The sequence below is a fragment of the Bombina bombina genome, chromosome 12 (assembly GCF_027579735.1).
Source record: "Bombina bombina isolate aBomBom1 chromosome 12, aBomBom1.pri, whole genome shotgun sequence".
Taxonomy (NCBI): domain Eukaryota; kingdom Metazoa; phylum Chordata; class Amphibia; order Anura; family Bombinatoridae; genus Bombina; species Bombina bombina.
The window spans coordinates 114,157,384-114,174,055 of NC_069510.1; positions in this window are offsets into that span (position 1 = coordinate 114,157,384).

Below are 16,672 nucleotides of genomic sequence, written 5' to 3' on the forward strand. Positions count from 1 at the left end.
GGCTGATTTGAACAGGGGTTAATAGGTAGTTAATAACACACATTGTTCAATTATTTGCTGGACGATATGTGATACTCAACGTGGTAACACAATACATGAGGTTGAAAGAAGACAAAATTCCATGATTTCAGATCCGTTTATTCTAAAAGTTAAAACGCCATGGCAACTGACAGTAAGCATTCATAACCTTGGATTCTGTTTTTAGACAAAATTCTATCCAAGTATATAACATCAATTTATTCACGTTTATCTTTACTTCCTCAAAGAAACAAATTAGATTCATTTGGCAGGATCTACTTATAATTAGCCATGAGAATGTATTACTTATCTTGTTTTACATGAATATATTCTTGAAAATAATACTCACTTGTAGCTTCCGCTAACCCACAACTGGATGTCAGACTTACTATGGTATAGCTTCTCCAACGAAATTCTGTTCTATCAACTTTATACTATACCTATGGTTTGGAAGACTTCTGTTACAGAGCTAACCTCTGTTAGAAACTTTGGATCTGTTCCACCTGGACCTTGAGTTTGATCTACATTTATATTATCCAGTTGCTGCCTGCTATCATATAGAGTCAACAAAGTTATTAGTAAGGGATTGAAAGTTCTATTATAATGCTGTGTTTCTCCCAGTCGTCGTCTCTTATGTATACAGAAGAAAATAATTTATTTAGCTCCTCATTCGACTCCTGGTTGGTGTATATTACCTGTCTCACATTTCAGTGCTCCAACATTTGTTCTTAGATGTTTTGACATTTATATGCTTGAGAAAACTCTTAGAATTGATCTTGCAATCTTTTTAAAATCATTTTCAATTTCCATTTGAACTTACCTGGTTTTGCTTTTGCATACGTTCCTACTAAAGCTAGCTTGTTGGTTCAATGTTGTGTAATGGTCTACACACATGAGACTCTAGGTATTCGGTGTTCAAACAAAAAACAAAACAAAACATAAGTCAACTTGAAAAACAAAAATTAATCTATACAATGGTGGAGCTAATCTTATACCCGATTCAGACTACCCACCAACAGTATAGATAGGAAACTTTGACTAAACATTGTGGATGGGTAACAAGTCTTGCACTGGCAGCAAACAGTGGCAGTGAGTAAATATGGAAAATAGACCATTCAGACATGTTTTAAAAAACTGTCAGGAACCAACTGAAACTCCACCTCCTTCGGGTGATTGGAATAATATTCTCTAACTTAGAAATATGAAAACTAGTGCTTTTGATGTAAGATGTTTAAAACTCTTAAGGTCCATTTAGAGATATATTGTACCAGGTTATAAGTGGAGCACTAATTAACGCTCCCGCTTGAGAATTAATTGAGCTAGAAATAAGCTTTTTGCACTCATCGGGTTGTGCTCGTATTATCAGTTAAAAGCAAACTGTTTTCACAATCAGGCTAACCCGATGAGAGCAAAAAGCCGAACTTAGAATATCGTGACTGCAGCCCTTCAGTCATACTCCCATATCAGTCCTTATATCAGACCCTATATCCTGTAGCCCTTCAGCTATAAACCCATATCAGTCTTCATATCAGACCCCATATCCTGGAGTCCTTCAGCTATATCCCCATATCAGTCATCAGATCAGACCCCATATCTTAAAGCCCTTCAGATATATCCCCATATCAGTCATCAGATCAGACCCCATATCCAGTAGACCTTTAGCTATATCCCCATATCAGTCCTCAGATCACACCCCATATCCTGTAGCCCTTCAGTCATATCCCCATATCGGTCTTCAGATCAGACCCCATATCCTGCAGTCCTTCAGCTATTTCCCCATATCAGTCCTCATATCAGACCTCATATCCTGTAGCCCTTAAGCTATATCTCCATATCAGTCCTCATATCAGACCCCATATCCTGTAGCTATTCAGCTATATCCCCATATCAGTCATTATATCATACCCCATATCCTGCAGCCCTTTAGCTATATCCCCTCATCAGTCCTCAGATTAGACACCATATCCTGTATTCCTTCAGATACATCCCCATAACAGTCCTCATATCAGACCCCATATCCTGCAGCTATTCAGCTATATCCCCATATCAGTCATCATATCAGACCCCATATCCTGTAGCCCTTCAGCTATTTCTCCATATCAGTCCTCATATCAGACCCCATATCCTGCAGCACTTCAGGATATGGTGTCTAATCAGAGGACTGATAATGGGATATAGCTGGAGTCCTTCAGCTATATCCCCATATCAGTCATCAGTTCAGACCCCATATCCTAAAGCCCTTCAGCTATTCCCTCATATCAGTCATCAGATCAGACCCCATATCCTGTAGACCTTTAGCTATATACCCATATCAGTCATCAGATCAGACCCCATATCCTGTAGCCCTTCAGCTATATCCCCATGTCAGTCATAAGATCAGACCCCATATCCTGTAGACCTTTAGCTATATACCCATATCAGTCCTCAGATCAGACCCCATATCCTGTAGCCCTTCAGCTATATCCCCATATCAGTCATAAGATCAGACCCCATATCCTGTAGACCTTTAGCTATATACCCATATCAGTCCTCAGATCAGACCCCATATCCTGTAGCCCTTCAGCTATATCCCCATATCAGTCATAAGATCAGACCCCATATCCTGTAGACCTTTAGCTATATACCCATATCAGTCATAAGATCAGACCCCATATCCTGTAGACCTTTAGCTATATACCCATATCAGTCCTCAGATCAGACCCCATATTCTGTAGCCCTTCAGCTATATCCCCATATCAGTCATAAGATCAGACCCCATATCCTAGAGTCCTTCAGCTATATCCCCATATCAGTCATTAGATCAGACCCCATATCCTGTAGTGATGTGAAGTTGTCTAAAAGTAAATACAGACAAATTGGGGAGAGTATGATAAGAACTCAGAGGATCCCAGAGCAGATAAACCTAAGTATCTGCAAAGGGCAGTGCCTAGTACCAACTAGAAGTATAGATTGCAAAAGTGAAGAAAAAAGAGGTACTGTATGGTACACTTGTACTTTATTACAAATGAGGCTTACCAAACACAAATTAGTATGGGGGAAAGGAAGGTGGAGGATTTGAAAATAAAATTTAACTTTTAATTGTTGATTGATAAAAGATAAAGACATTTATTACAAACCTTAAAAAACATACAAATACAAATGCCTGCCCTCTGGAGAAAAAGTTGTATCGACTCTCTATAATTATTTACATTGGTATCTCATGAGTTATATGCATGGAACATGGGATGGATCTAAACAGGAGGTTCAATCTGTGTACTATATATATTTATCTATGTTGCAATTAAAGCCGTTATTAGGCTAAAGAACCCCCCCCCCCAACACACAATGTATGCATGAGTCTAACTCAATAATAAAAAACGGGTAATAGTGGTGCGGGAGCTAATAGTGGCAGTAAGATTGGTATTCAGTGTTATTAGACTTTAAGTACACGGGGAGAGCCCCCAGTTTCCCCAGTGTCAGCATAATCAATTAGTTAAGAGCTTGTCTATATCACTGGTACTATCATAAAGGAGGAGCCCCTCCAAACACGTTTGTGCTAAGTCTAATTATAACGATAGAAGTACATGAAAAACAATTTGTTATTCAGAGCTGTCTGTTTGTCTAGCGATAAACAGTTAGGCTAGCACCGTCATATAGTAGTTAGAGAACATCTAAATCCCTATCACACTTGGAAATGCAGGACTATAATCTTTGTTATCTCTAGCGTGCTCTGGTGTCTCTGCAGGGATCATCCCAACTGTAGACTCGCTCAGGTCGCTAAGACCTTTACCGTAACAGCCTTTTTACAGTATGCTTAGTGCTTCGCTCATTATAGACATGATTGTGTCAATATAAGTTAAACGCTGCTCTAATAGCTAGCACCGTAACATTGTAGTTAGAATGCTAAACAGTTTAGCCACTATGCTTAACACTTAGTTCCATTTAGGCATAAATGCCACACTATAAGTAACCCATTTTAGGAGTGTTTAATTAACGATAGCACTAGTAAAATTTGTGCCAAAGCACCAACAATTATCTAACAGAGAGCAGGGCGAACGTCTGACGCGCGTTTTGCTACTGCTTTGTCAAAGGCAAAAGCCGCCCAGCTTCTTTCCCTTAAAATAGAGAAACAGACCAATCAGAATTCACTGACGTGCCTAATAACGGCTTTAATTGCAACATAGATAAATATATATAGTACACAGATTGAACCTCCTGTTTAAATCCACCCCATGTTCCATACATATAACTCATGAGATACCAATGTAAATAATTATAGAGAGTCGATACGACTTTATCTCCAGAGGACAGGAATTTGTATTTGTATGTTTTTAAAGATTTTTAATAAATGTAATAAATAGTTTTTATCAATCAACAATTAAAAGTTAAATTTTATTTTCAAATCCTCCACCTTCCTTTCCCCCATACTAATTTGTGTTTGGTAAACCTCATTTGTACTAAAGTACAAGTGTGCCATACAGTACCTCTTTTTTCTTCACTTTTGCAACCCATATCCTGTAGACCTTTAGATATATCCCCATATCAGTCCTCAGATCACACCCCATATCCTGTAGCCCTTCAGTCATATCCCCATATCGATCCTCAGATCAGACCCCATATCCTGTAGCCCTTCAGCTATATCCCCATATCAGTCCTCATATCAGACCCCATATCCTGTAGCCCTTCAGTCATATCCCCATATCAGTCCTCAGATCAGACCCCATATCCTGTAGCCCTTCAGTCATATCCCCATATCAGTCCTCATATCAGACCCCATATCCTGTAGCCCTTCAGTCATATCCCCATATCAGTCCTCAGATCAGACCCCATATCCTGTAGCCCTTCAGCTATATCCCCATATCAGTCCTCATATCAGACCCCATATCCTGTAGCCCTTCAGTTATATCTCCATATTAGTCCTCATATCAGACCCCATATCCTGCAGCTCTTCAGTTATATCCCCATTTCAGTCCTCATATCAGACCCCATATCCTGCAGTCCTTCAGCTATATCCCCATATCAGCCATCAGATCAGACCCCATATCCTGCAGTACTTCAGCTATATCTCCATATCAGTCCTCATATCAGACCCCATATCCTGCAGTACTTCAGCTATATCTCCATATCAGTCCTCATATCAGACCCCATATCCTGCAGTCCTTCAGCTATATCCCCATATCAGCAATCAGATCAGACCCCATATCCTACAGTACTTCAGTTATATCCTCATATCAGTCCTCATATCACACCCCATATCCTGCAGTCCTTCAGCTATATCCCCATATCAGTCCTCATATCAGACCCCATATCCTGTAGCCCTTCAGCTATATCCCCATATCAGTCCTCATATCAGACCCCATATCCTGCAGTCTTTTAGCTATATCCACATTTCAGCCATCAGATCAGACCCCATATCCTGCAGTACTTCAGCTATATCCCTATATCAGCCATCAGATCATTCCCCATATCCTGTAGCCATTCAGCTATATCCCCATATCAGTTCTCAGATCAGACCCCATATTCAGCAGTCCTTCAGCTATATCCCTGTATCAGTTCTCATATCAGACCCCATATCCTGTAGACCTTTAGCTATATCCCAATATCAGTCCTCAGATCAGACCCCATATCCTGTAGCCCTTCAGCTATATCCCCATATCAGTCATCAGATCAGACCCCATATTCAGCAGTCCTTCAGCTATATCCCTGTATCAGTTCTCATATCAGACCCCATATCCTGTAGACCTTTAGCTATATGCCAATATCAGTCCTCAGATCAGACCCCATATCCTGTAGCCCTCCAGCTATATCCCCATATCAATTTTCAGATCTGACCCCATTTTCTGCAGCCCTTCAGCTATATCCCTGTATCAGTTCTCATATCATACCCCATATCCTGTAGCCCTTCAGTTATATCCCCATATCAGTTCTCATATCAGACCCCATATCCTGTAGCCCTTCAGCTATATCCCCATATCAGTCCTCAGATCTGACCCCATATCCTGTAGCCCTCCAGCTATATCCCCATATCAGTCCTCAGATCTGACCCCATATTCTGCAGCCCTTCAGCTATATCCCTGTATCAGTCCTCATATCAGACCCCATATCCTGTAGCCCTTCAGTTATATCCCCATATCAGTCTTCATATCAGACCCCATATCCTGCAGTCTTTTAGCTATATCCACATTTCAGCCATCAGATCAGACCCCATATCCTGCAGTACTTCAGCTATATCCCTATATCAGCCATCAGATCATTCCCCATATCCTGTAGCCATTCAGCTATATCCCCATATCAGTTCTCAGATCAGACCCCATATTCAGCAGTCCTTCAGCTATATCCCTGTATCAGTTCTCATATCAGACCCCATATCCTGTAGACCTTTAGCTATATCCCAATATCAGTCCTCAGATCAGACCCCATATCCTGTAGCCCTTCAGCTATATCCCCATATCAGTCATCAGATCAGACCCCATATTCAGCAGTCCTTCAGCTATATCCCTGTATCAGTTCTCATATCAGACCCCATATCCTGTAGACCTTTAGCTATATGCCAATATCAGTCCTCAGATCAGACCCCATATCCTGTAGCCCTCCAGCTATATCCCCATATCAATTTTCAGATCTGACCCCATTTTCTGCAGCCCTTCAGCTATATCCCTGTATCAGTTCTCATATCATACCCCATATCCTGTAGCCCTTCAGTTATATCCCCATATCAGTTCTCATATCAGACCCCATATCCTGTAGCCCTTCAGCTATATCCCCATATCAGTCCTCAGATCTGACCCCATATCCTGTAGCCCTCCAGCTATATCCCCATATCAGTCCTCAGATCTGACCCCATATTCTGCAGCCCTTCAGCTATATCCCTGTATCAGTCCTCATATCAGACCCCATATCCTGTAGCCCTTCAGTTATATCCCCATATCAGTCCTCATATCAGACCCCATATCCTGTAGCCCTTCAGTTATATCCCCATATCAGTCTTCATATCAGACCCCATATCCTGTAGCCCTTCAGCTTTATCTCCATATCAGTCCTCATATCAGACCCCATATCCTGTAGCCCTTCAGCTTTATCTCCATATCAGTCCTCATATCAGACCCCATATCCTGCAGTACTTCAGCTATATCCCTATATCAGTCATCAGATCATTCCCCATATCCTGTAGCCATTCAGCTATATCCCCATATCAGTTCTAGGATTAGACCCCATATCATATAGCCCTTCAGCTATGTCCCCATATCAGTTCTCAGATCAGACCCCATATCCTGCAGCCCTTCAGCTATATCCCCATATCAGTCCTCAGATCAGACTCCATATCCTGCAGCTCTTCAGTTAAATCCCCATATCAGTCCTCAGATCAGACTCCATATCCTGAAGCCCTTCAGCTATATCCTCATAGTGTTTTTTTTATTTGCTTTACTGGGCAGGCATTTGAAATACCAACTTGTCATATAAAATACTGGAAACCTGAATACAATGCTAGGAGTAGATTACTTAATGGCTTATAATAATAAAATTCACTATTGGTGAATAACACATGTCTATAAATCATAAAGTAGTTTTATTCACAACAGGGACATGTACAAACTATACCCTCTTTTATATACAACTAATAAATATCTGACTGCTATGCCTTTAAACTTTGCAGGCCTTACACGTGTAGAAGTGGTTATTTGAATTTCCCACACCCCTATTTCATTTGAAGTGTCTGACTGGGATGTATTTGGATATAAAGAATATTACTGATGGAGATTGGCCAAGATTTTTGTGGAGCTTTGAAAACAATTGGCATCAACGACCTCAGTATGAACAACAGTATACAGCCCATTGGGATGATTCTTGAGTTCTTTATTGTGTTATAGGGAATATTGGGGCTTGCATATTCTGCTGCAGATTATCACAGACTGCTCAGTTTTATTGCTATCTTGGTAGATAGAGTGAGGAGTTACATATCATCAATAAATCTCTCTCACATTGTAAGTGTCTACAAAAAAAATAAAATCTTGTTCATTCTTAAAGAACATTCATAGTATTTGAGGGATGTTCTATTTAAATGTCATTGTTAAATTACTATGAAACTGTCCAAGTTGGACACAGTTCCTTTTAGAAATTCATTCACAGTGTAGTAAAATACAAACAGGATTTGGGTTATGTTACATTTCTGCTGGTGATTCAGATTTAGCGAGTCAACATTTGTTATATTTTCCTAATTAAATGTCACAGATTTTGGAATCAAAACAAATTGTGTTTGGGAAAGTAAACATAGGTCACTCATCTATACAAGGGATATGCAGTTACACTTCTAGAATAATTGCTAAAACTTTTAAGGGGACAATAAAGTCAAAATTAAAACCTTTCAAGAGTCTGTGATTGGCTGATGGATATCACATGATAGAGGAGGATGGCTAATGAATTTTTTTTTAATTTGCCAGAAACAAAACTTGTTAGAGGGCTATTGCATTGTCTTTTATGTTGAATATGAAGTTCTACTTTATTTAACATTCATTTAAGCAACACTGTTACACTTTTATAGCTCCACCTATAGGGAGATTTATTTGTCCTAAACAGAGCTATAGTGCTTATAATGGGCTCTTCCCTCAGATGGGTCCCTTTGCTGGGAATGTGATACATGTGTGCAATAATCTCTCTGTAAGCTTACACTTTGACTATACCAAGAAGTCATGAGTTCAAAACACAAATACGGAACATGGAATGTAAGCAGACATGTATTTGCAAGAGCGCAGGGAGCCTGAGCGAGTTACATTTTAAGTGTGTATTTAAGTAACTTGTTTCTTGGGGTGTAGAAGGAAAATTGGCAGTATCTCATGCCCTGTGGTGAGTCTGTACCATAGCACCACATATCAGGGGTTGGTCATCCATAAAGATATTTTCTGTGACAGATTACAATAGATAAAAGCTAATCATCCATGGTGAAGATAACTGTGGCACACAACCACAGATCTGAAGCACTGTCACATATGGCCATAGATCTGATAATGGTCATCCACCGGGGAGATATCTGTGCATAAACAGGTCATAGATATTCACAAAGGGATGTTTGTGCCTCATCACCAGAGGTCAGAGGCTGGTAATTCAGAGGGGAAATATTTGTGCTGCACCATAACAGGTCAGGCTTGGTCATTCATAAAGGAGAAATCTGTGTTACACAAACAGATCAGGGGTGGTCATCCACAGAAGACATATCTGTGCTACACTACCTTAAGATCAGGGGCTTGTCAGCCACTTGGGAGATATCTTTGTTACAAAACCACAGGTCAAAAGTGCCCACTGGTGTTCACAGATGAGAAATCTGTGCTAAATTACCAAAAGTTGAATGCTGATCATCCAGAGGGGAAAAGCTCTTTAAGAGAAACATCTGTACTACACCACCTCAAGGGAAATACCTCTGTTACACCACTTCAAGAGAAATATCTGTGTTACACCACTTCAATGGAAGTGACTGTATTTCACCACCTATAGATAAATATCTGTACAACACCACCTCAAGAAATATATCTGTTACACCACCTAAAGAGAAATATCTGTGCTACACCAACTCAAGAGAAACATATGTATTACACCACCTCAAGGGAAATAGCTCTTTTACACCACTTTAATGGAAGTGACTGTATTACAACACCCCAAAGGAAATATCTCTGTCACACTACTTAAAGAGAAATATCTGTACTACAACACCTCAAGGAATATATGTTGCATCACCTCAAGGGAAATATCTGTGTTACACCACCTCAAGCAAATATCTGTGTTACACCACCTCAATATAAACATCTGTACAACAGCACCTCAAGGGAAATAGCTATTTTACACCACCTCAAGAGAAATATCTGTGTTACATCACCTCAATGGTAGTGATTGTATTACACCACCTCAAGGGAAATATCTGATACACCACCTCAAGGGAAATATCTGTTACACCACCTAAAGAGAAATATCTGTACTACACCACCTCAAGGAATATATATCTTACATCACCTCAAGAGAAATATCTGTACTACATCACCTCAAGGGAAATATCTGTGGTACATCAACTCAAGGGAAATATCTGTACTACACCACCTCAAGGGAAATATCTGTTACACCACCTAAAGAGAAATATCTGTACTACACCACCTCAAGGAATATATATCTTACATCACCTCAAGAGAAATATCTGTACTACACCACCTCAAGGGAAATATCTGTGGTACATCAACTCAAGGGAAATATCTGTACTACACCACCTCAAGGGAAATATCTGTTACACCACCTAAAGAGAAATATCTGTACTACACCACCTCAAGGAATATATATCTTACATCACCTCAAGAGAAATATCTGTACTACACCACCTCAAGGAATATATATCTTACATCAACTCAAGGGAAACATATGTACTACACAACCTCAAGGAAGATATCTGTGCTACAGTACCACTGCTCAGAATCAGGTTATTAATATAGAAGACAGTTGCAAAAATCTGTATCCACTCTGTTATTGGCCTAGATTCCTAGACTCTCATGAGAATGAAGAGGAGGCTTGATGTAAAGGTTCGAAAATCTATGAGCCTTTCCCATACATTGCAATAAAAACAATACTGTAACACCCTGTGAATAAAATACAAAATTGAGACACAATATCTCAATATACCCAAGAACAGATATAAAAGAAGTGTTAAATGATTACCCACAGTGCACAAAATATACATATATCATAACAAACCAATTGGATGAGTGAAAAAAAGTCCTTTTATTAAAGTGGTCCTTAACAATCTTCAATCCTCAGAAGAAAAAAGGAGAATCCTGGATCATAGCCCAACACTGTAACAAAATAGACAATTCACTTTATAAGAACACTGGTACTCACAATTAGCTCAAAAATAATAGCTCTATATAACAACTCTCTCAGAAATCCAGGTCTCTTTTATATGAAATTTATTTAAAACAACTTAGAATGCAGGGAATATTGAGCTTTTATCTGGGTACTAATGCCGTTAAACGTGTGTCTACCCACCTGGGGATTGTACAAACAAAAGAGCTGTAAAACAGTGTTCTATCCTCCCAAAGCGACATAGGACCACCACTCACCAGATCATTGTTGAAACCTCGTTCATCAAACAGAGGCTTTGCCGTTAGCGCAGCATTTGGAGCAAACTTCTGACAAGCTGCAAAACTTCGGTGGAACAGCCTCTAGTCTTTGTCGGCATGCAAGGTATGGACATACAGAAAAGCTGAGGCTCGTGGTTTCAACAACTTTCCGATGATCGATGGTCCTGTGTAGCTCTGGGAGGATCGAACACTTCTAAGCTTGGTACACTGTGGCATCAGTCCGGTGAGTGTTATACCTAACGATCTGGTGAGCAGTGGTCGTATTTTGCTCTGGGAGGATCGAACACTTTTAAGCTTGGTACACTGTGGCATCAGTCCAGTGAGTGTTATACTTAACAATCTGGTGAGCAGTGGTCCTATTTAGCTCTGGGAGGATCGAACACTTTTAAGCTTGGTACACTGTGGCATCAGTCCAGTGAGTGTTATACTTAACAATCTGGTGAGCAGTGGTCCTGTTTAGCTCTGGGAGGATCGAACACTTCTAAGCTTGGTACACTGTGGCATCAGTCCGGTGAGTATTATACTTAACGATCTGGTGAGCGGTGGTCCTATGTAACTCTGGGGGGATAGAATATCCATAAAGCTTGAAGTTAATTATATGATGTGCCATCAGTCCGATGAGTGTTATGCTTGATGGAAGCTCTGGGAGGATCGCTCTGTGAGGTCCGGTGAGCGTATATTAACATTAATTCATTGGAGTCGATTTAACAAGCAGCGGATGCTGCTTATCACCCGATCGTTTCTGGTCCACCAGAAATGGAAGTTAAGAAGCAGCGGTCTTACCTTTTAGGTGGCGGACTGAAATCAACTTGATCCGATATGATCGGGATGATTGACACTCCTGCTAGTGGTCTATTGGCCGGCGGTGAGTAGGGGGTGGCATTGCACAAGCATTTAACTAGAAATGCTTGTGCAATGTTAAATACCGATAGCATATGCTGTCGACATTTAGCAAGGTCGAGTGGACATGATTCACTACAACGAATCATGTCCGCTCAACCCCACTTAAATCTACCCCTTTGACTGTTGCAAACACTCTAGAAGGACATTTCTAAGTTGACAGTTGCAAGTTCCATGACTTATACAGTAGCTATAACAAAATATCAATTTGTTTAACCGCTGAGCACATTATGAACACTTAACCACACGACTAGATATGGTACAACTATCTAAGGCAACTTGTTTACTGGGCTGGTCATGAACGTCATTGATACTTTCTAGATGCAACAATTTTCACAATGTATCAACTTAATTTTGCCATCATCAAATAGTCAATAAATAACAGTATATACTGTATATATATATATATATATAAATAAATCACTTTTAGTTATTCTATTAGGTCTTATTGATTATTGATATGTGTGAGTGCATTTGGGGTACCCCTAGAAATATTATTTACAATATGAGTTAGTGATGCGCTCTGTTTTTGCTCTAATGTATGTACATATTTTGATTGGATTAAAGATATCCTATTTTGGCTTGCAATCCTGGTCATGCCCCTCTATCACTGTATTTCAGTTTATATAGATTTTAGCTGGATATAAGTTTGTGTTGGATAAGATCTACTTTTTTCATATCTTATATATATATATATATATATATATATGTATATATGTATATATATATATATATATATATATGTATGTATTTTTATGTATGCATATGTATGTATGTGTGCAAATACATATACACATACATACACATATATACATGCACACATATAAACCCTTCGTAGTCCAAAACTTTGTCATACACCATATCACTTTAAAACAATGTTAACACCACTTTTTGTTTTAAAAATAAAAATAGTGAAAATAGTTATTTCTTCACTCTATATTTATATATCCATACAGTTATACTGTATATATAAGATAAAAAAACAACTATTTTGATTATAGATTATAAATAACTATTTTTTAGTGTACCTACTGCTTAGCGCACCTTTGGATTAACATTTGAGCAACAGCTAAAAAAGAGTTTTGTGATGCGCCCTATGGAAGGCAATGAGGGAGGGATTTAGTGCAGCAATGCTATTTAACCGGCAGATGTTAGTGCGTGACTGTCCGTCCGAGGCTTTCGTTTAAGCGCTATCATTTTTCTTTCAACTAGGAATATGAGCGCAAGAATAAGAGCGCTATTGATTTAACTTGAGCGTTGTTAGCACTCAATAATATTTTTGCTCTCCATTTATAATCTTGAGGAATCTCTCTTTAATATTGCAACGATTCCAGATACTTCAGGCTTCAGGTTGATTTCCAAACATGAAGAGAATCTGTTACGAGTATTCTGACAAACAGAAATGCAATAACATACGCAATAAGATAGTGTCATCTGTATTAGATTTATATTGTGTGCTCAGCTTGGTTTCTGGATACTTGTGATCAGCTGATGATGCAAAGAAAGGAAGATTATCTGTGCAAACAGTCACGGTCCTTGCTTTCATTTACAGGCTTATACAAAACCTTACACGCTCAAAATAATATATCTATGTATATATGTAATATGTGCCTACCACAAGACACCCTTCTTCCTACTAGTCAACTGCATCTGGGGATAGCGGACTAGTGAACATTTCCAGATAAATACATATACAGTATATCTATGTATCTATATCAATCTGTCTAGTATATCTATCTATCTGCCTGTCTCTCTGTCTGTCTGTCACTCCATAGGGCCGAATTATCAAGCTCTGAATGGAATGTCCCTGTTTCCGTGCGAGCCTTCAAGCTTGCCGGAAACAGCAGTTATGAAGCAGTGGTCTAAAGACTGCTGCTTCATAACTTGTCTGCCTGCTCTGAGGCTGCGGACATCAATCCGCCTGATCCTATACGATTGTGCTGATTGACACCCCCTATAAGTGGTCGATTAGCTGTGAATCTGCAGGGGGCGGCATTGCACAAGCAGTTCACAAGAACTGCGTGTGCAATGATAAATCCTGACAGCGTATGCTGTCTGCATTTATTGATGTGCGGCAGATATGATACGCTACATCGTATCATGTCCACTCGCACTTTTATAAATCGGCCCTCGTATATCTATCTTGGTATATTTCTGTCTATCTGTCATCTATCTCTGTATGTCTCTGTCTATTTGTCTGTTTTTGCCCTGTGATTCAAAGCATTGTAAGACCGACAAACTGCCTTTCTGGCCTCGTCTGCCCCGCAGTCCGTCAGTCTGTAGATATATTTTTCAAAAAGAGGCAGACCCGCAAAGTGCTAAAGAGTGGCGATGTGTCTGCCATAGTAAATAATAGGGATCGGGGTTGCTGCAAAACTCCACCGACATCGCCACTTTCCGGCACTTTAAGCAGGGGGCCATATATGAAATGTTCCTATACAGCACAGACAGTGCGTTCTTTGAAACCAGACTTTGGGCGTGATCCGATATACAGCGTAGTTTTTGGCGCAAGCGAGGGAACCCGCGCCGCCCGTAGTTTCACCTCGCACATCGGCGTATTACATAAACCCCGCCGGCAGTTGCTAAAGTGCAGTAAGTCGGATAAACCAGCGATGTCCAGAAATGAGCGTAACTACAAATTTCTGGAGTCGCCGGTGACTTACGGCACTTTAGAAACTGCCTGCACCTAAAAAAACTAACTAAAATATTAAATCTCCCGTAACTGTCTAACCTGCCTCCCAAAAATAAGCCCGACACGTATACCCCTATATCCGCAATCCCCCCTCTCACTCCTAATAATAAATGTATTAACCCCTAGACCGGCAACCCCCCACAACGCAATAAGCCTAATTATTAACCACTAAACTGCCATAGCCCACACCGCAATAAATCTAATCTAGTATTAACCCCTAAACCGCCGCTCCCGGAGCCCACAGCCACCTACATTATATGTATTATCCCCTAAACCGCCGCTCCCGGACCCCGCCGCACCTAAATAAAGTGTTTAACCCCTAAACCGCCGCTTCCGGACCCCGCCGCCACCTTCATTAAATTTATTAACCCCTAATCTGACCCCCCTACACCGCCGCCACCTAAATATAGTAACCCCTAATCTGACCCCCCTACACCGCCGCCACCTACATTAAATATAGTAACCTCTAATCTGACCCCCCTACACCGCCGCCACCTACATTAAATATAGTAACCTCTAATCTGACCCCCTACACTGCCGCCACCTACATTAAATATAGTAACACCTGATCTGACCCCCCTACACCGCCGCAACCTACATTAAATGTATTACCCCTAAACCTAAGTCTAACCCTAACACCCCCATAACTTAATTATTATTTAAATAAATCTAAATAATATAACTATTATTAACTCAATTATTCCTATTTAAAACTAAATACTTACCTATAAAATAAACCCTAAGATAGCTACAATATAATTAATAACTACATTGTAGCTATTTTAGAATTTATTTTTATTTTACAGGCAACTTTGTATTTATTTTAACTAGGTACAGTAGCTATTAAATAGTTTATAACTGGGGGCGTGTCCTGACCACCGTCATGGCTGCTAGCATTTTTTGCACTGGCAAAGAAGGATCCTGAATATATACTGAATATCAGCTATACATGCTATTATCTGAGCTGGAAATCGGCAGATTATGAAGCCTACAACTAATAGCAACCAAGGATCCTACGTTCACAAGATACACTAGTGTAGAAGACTCATTAGCTTAGCCTAACGGCGGACACGTTTATGAAGGCCTTAACATCCTCGTATCTAATGGAGTAAACTAAAGTGCTAATATCGAGTTGGACACGAAGACTAACTATGACATTCAGCAGTGACGAAAACTACTGGGCTATACAGAAAATGCTGGGTGAGCTGGCTCAGATGCTGACAATGCCTTATACTAATCCAGTTGCGTTCCTCACTACGCGAATGGAGGAGGAGGTTTCCGACCATCCAGATCGGCAAAAGGATTAGTCGGCGCTTCCAGAGCTCAGATATATTGAGGAGTCTGATACCCCAATAGCACTGCTTCAGGTCACGCAGCTTTCACATGGTGCCCCGACCTGTATAAGGGGGCATGCGATCGGCCCTCCAGTACATGATGCAGTAGAAAATCTAGCAGAAGTGCAGGGCACCAAGCCAACCAAAGTTCTCGACCAGACCGTCGGGCTCTTACCTGAGGCTTCGATGGTAAAGGACTTGCCAATCCATACTAACACAGTAGTCCGGTGGACTCCAATCTCTCCTCACCAGATCGGAACTTCCGTGGGTCTGACAAACCAGCTACATCTGTCACTGAACAGTAAATTGCCTTCTGGGACTCAAGGCCTAGAGACAGACAAATGCTTAGCTATCCGAGGAACAAGGAACATATCTATCTTGCTGGGTCGAAACGCCAGGTCTTTCTACCACAACTTGCGGGCTATGGGCTACAGAGGACAGCATCAGATCAGACATGGGATTGGCTGAATATACAAATACTGCAGGACTGATACCCCGGTTTGATTACCAGCTTGGTCGATGGGGTTATTGTAACTAAGTGTTGATGCTAGCATAGACATGTTGAATCCTAGTAAAGGGTCTTTTGGTTTATCTACTTATGTTATAATTGGCTTGTGTTCCTTCAAAGGGCAGATAAC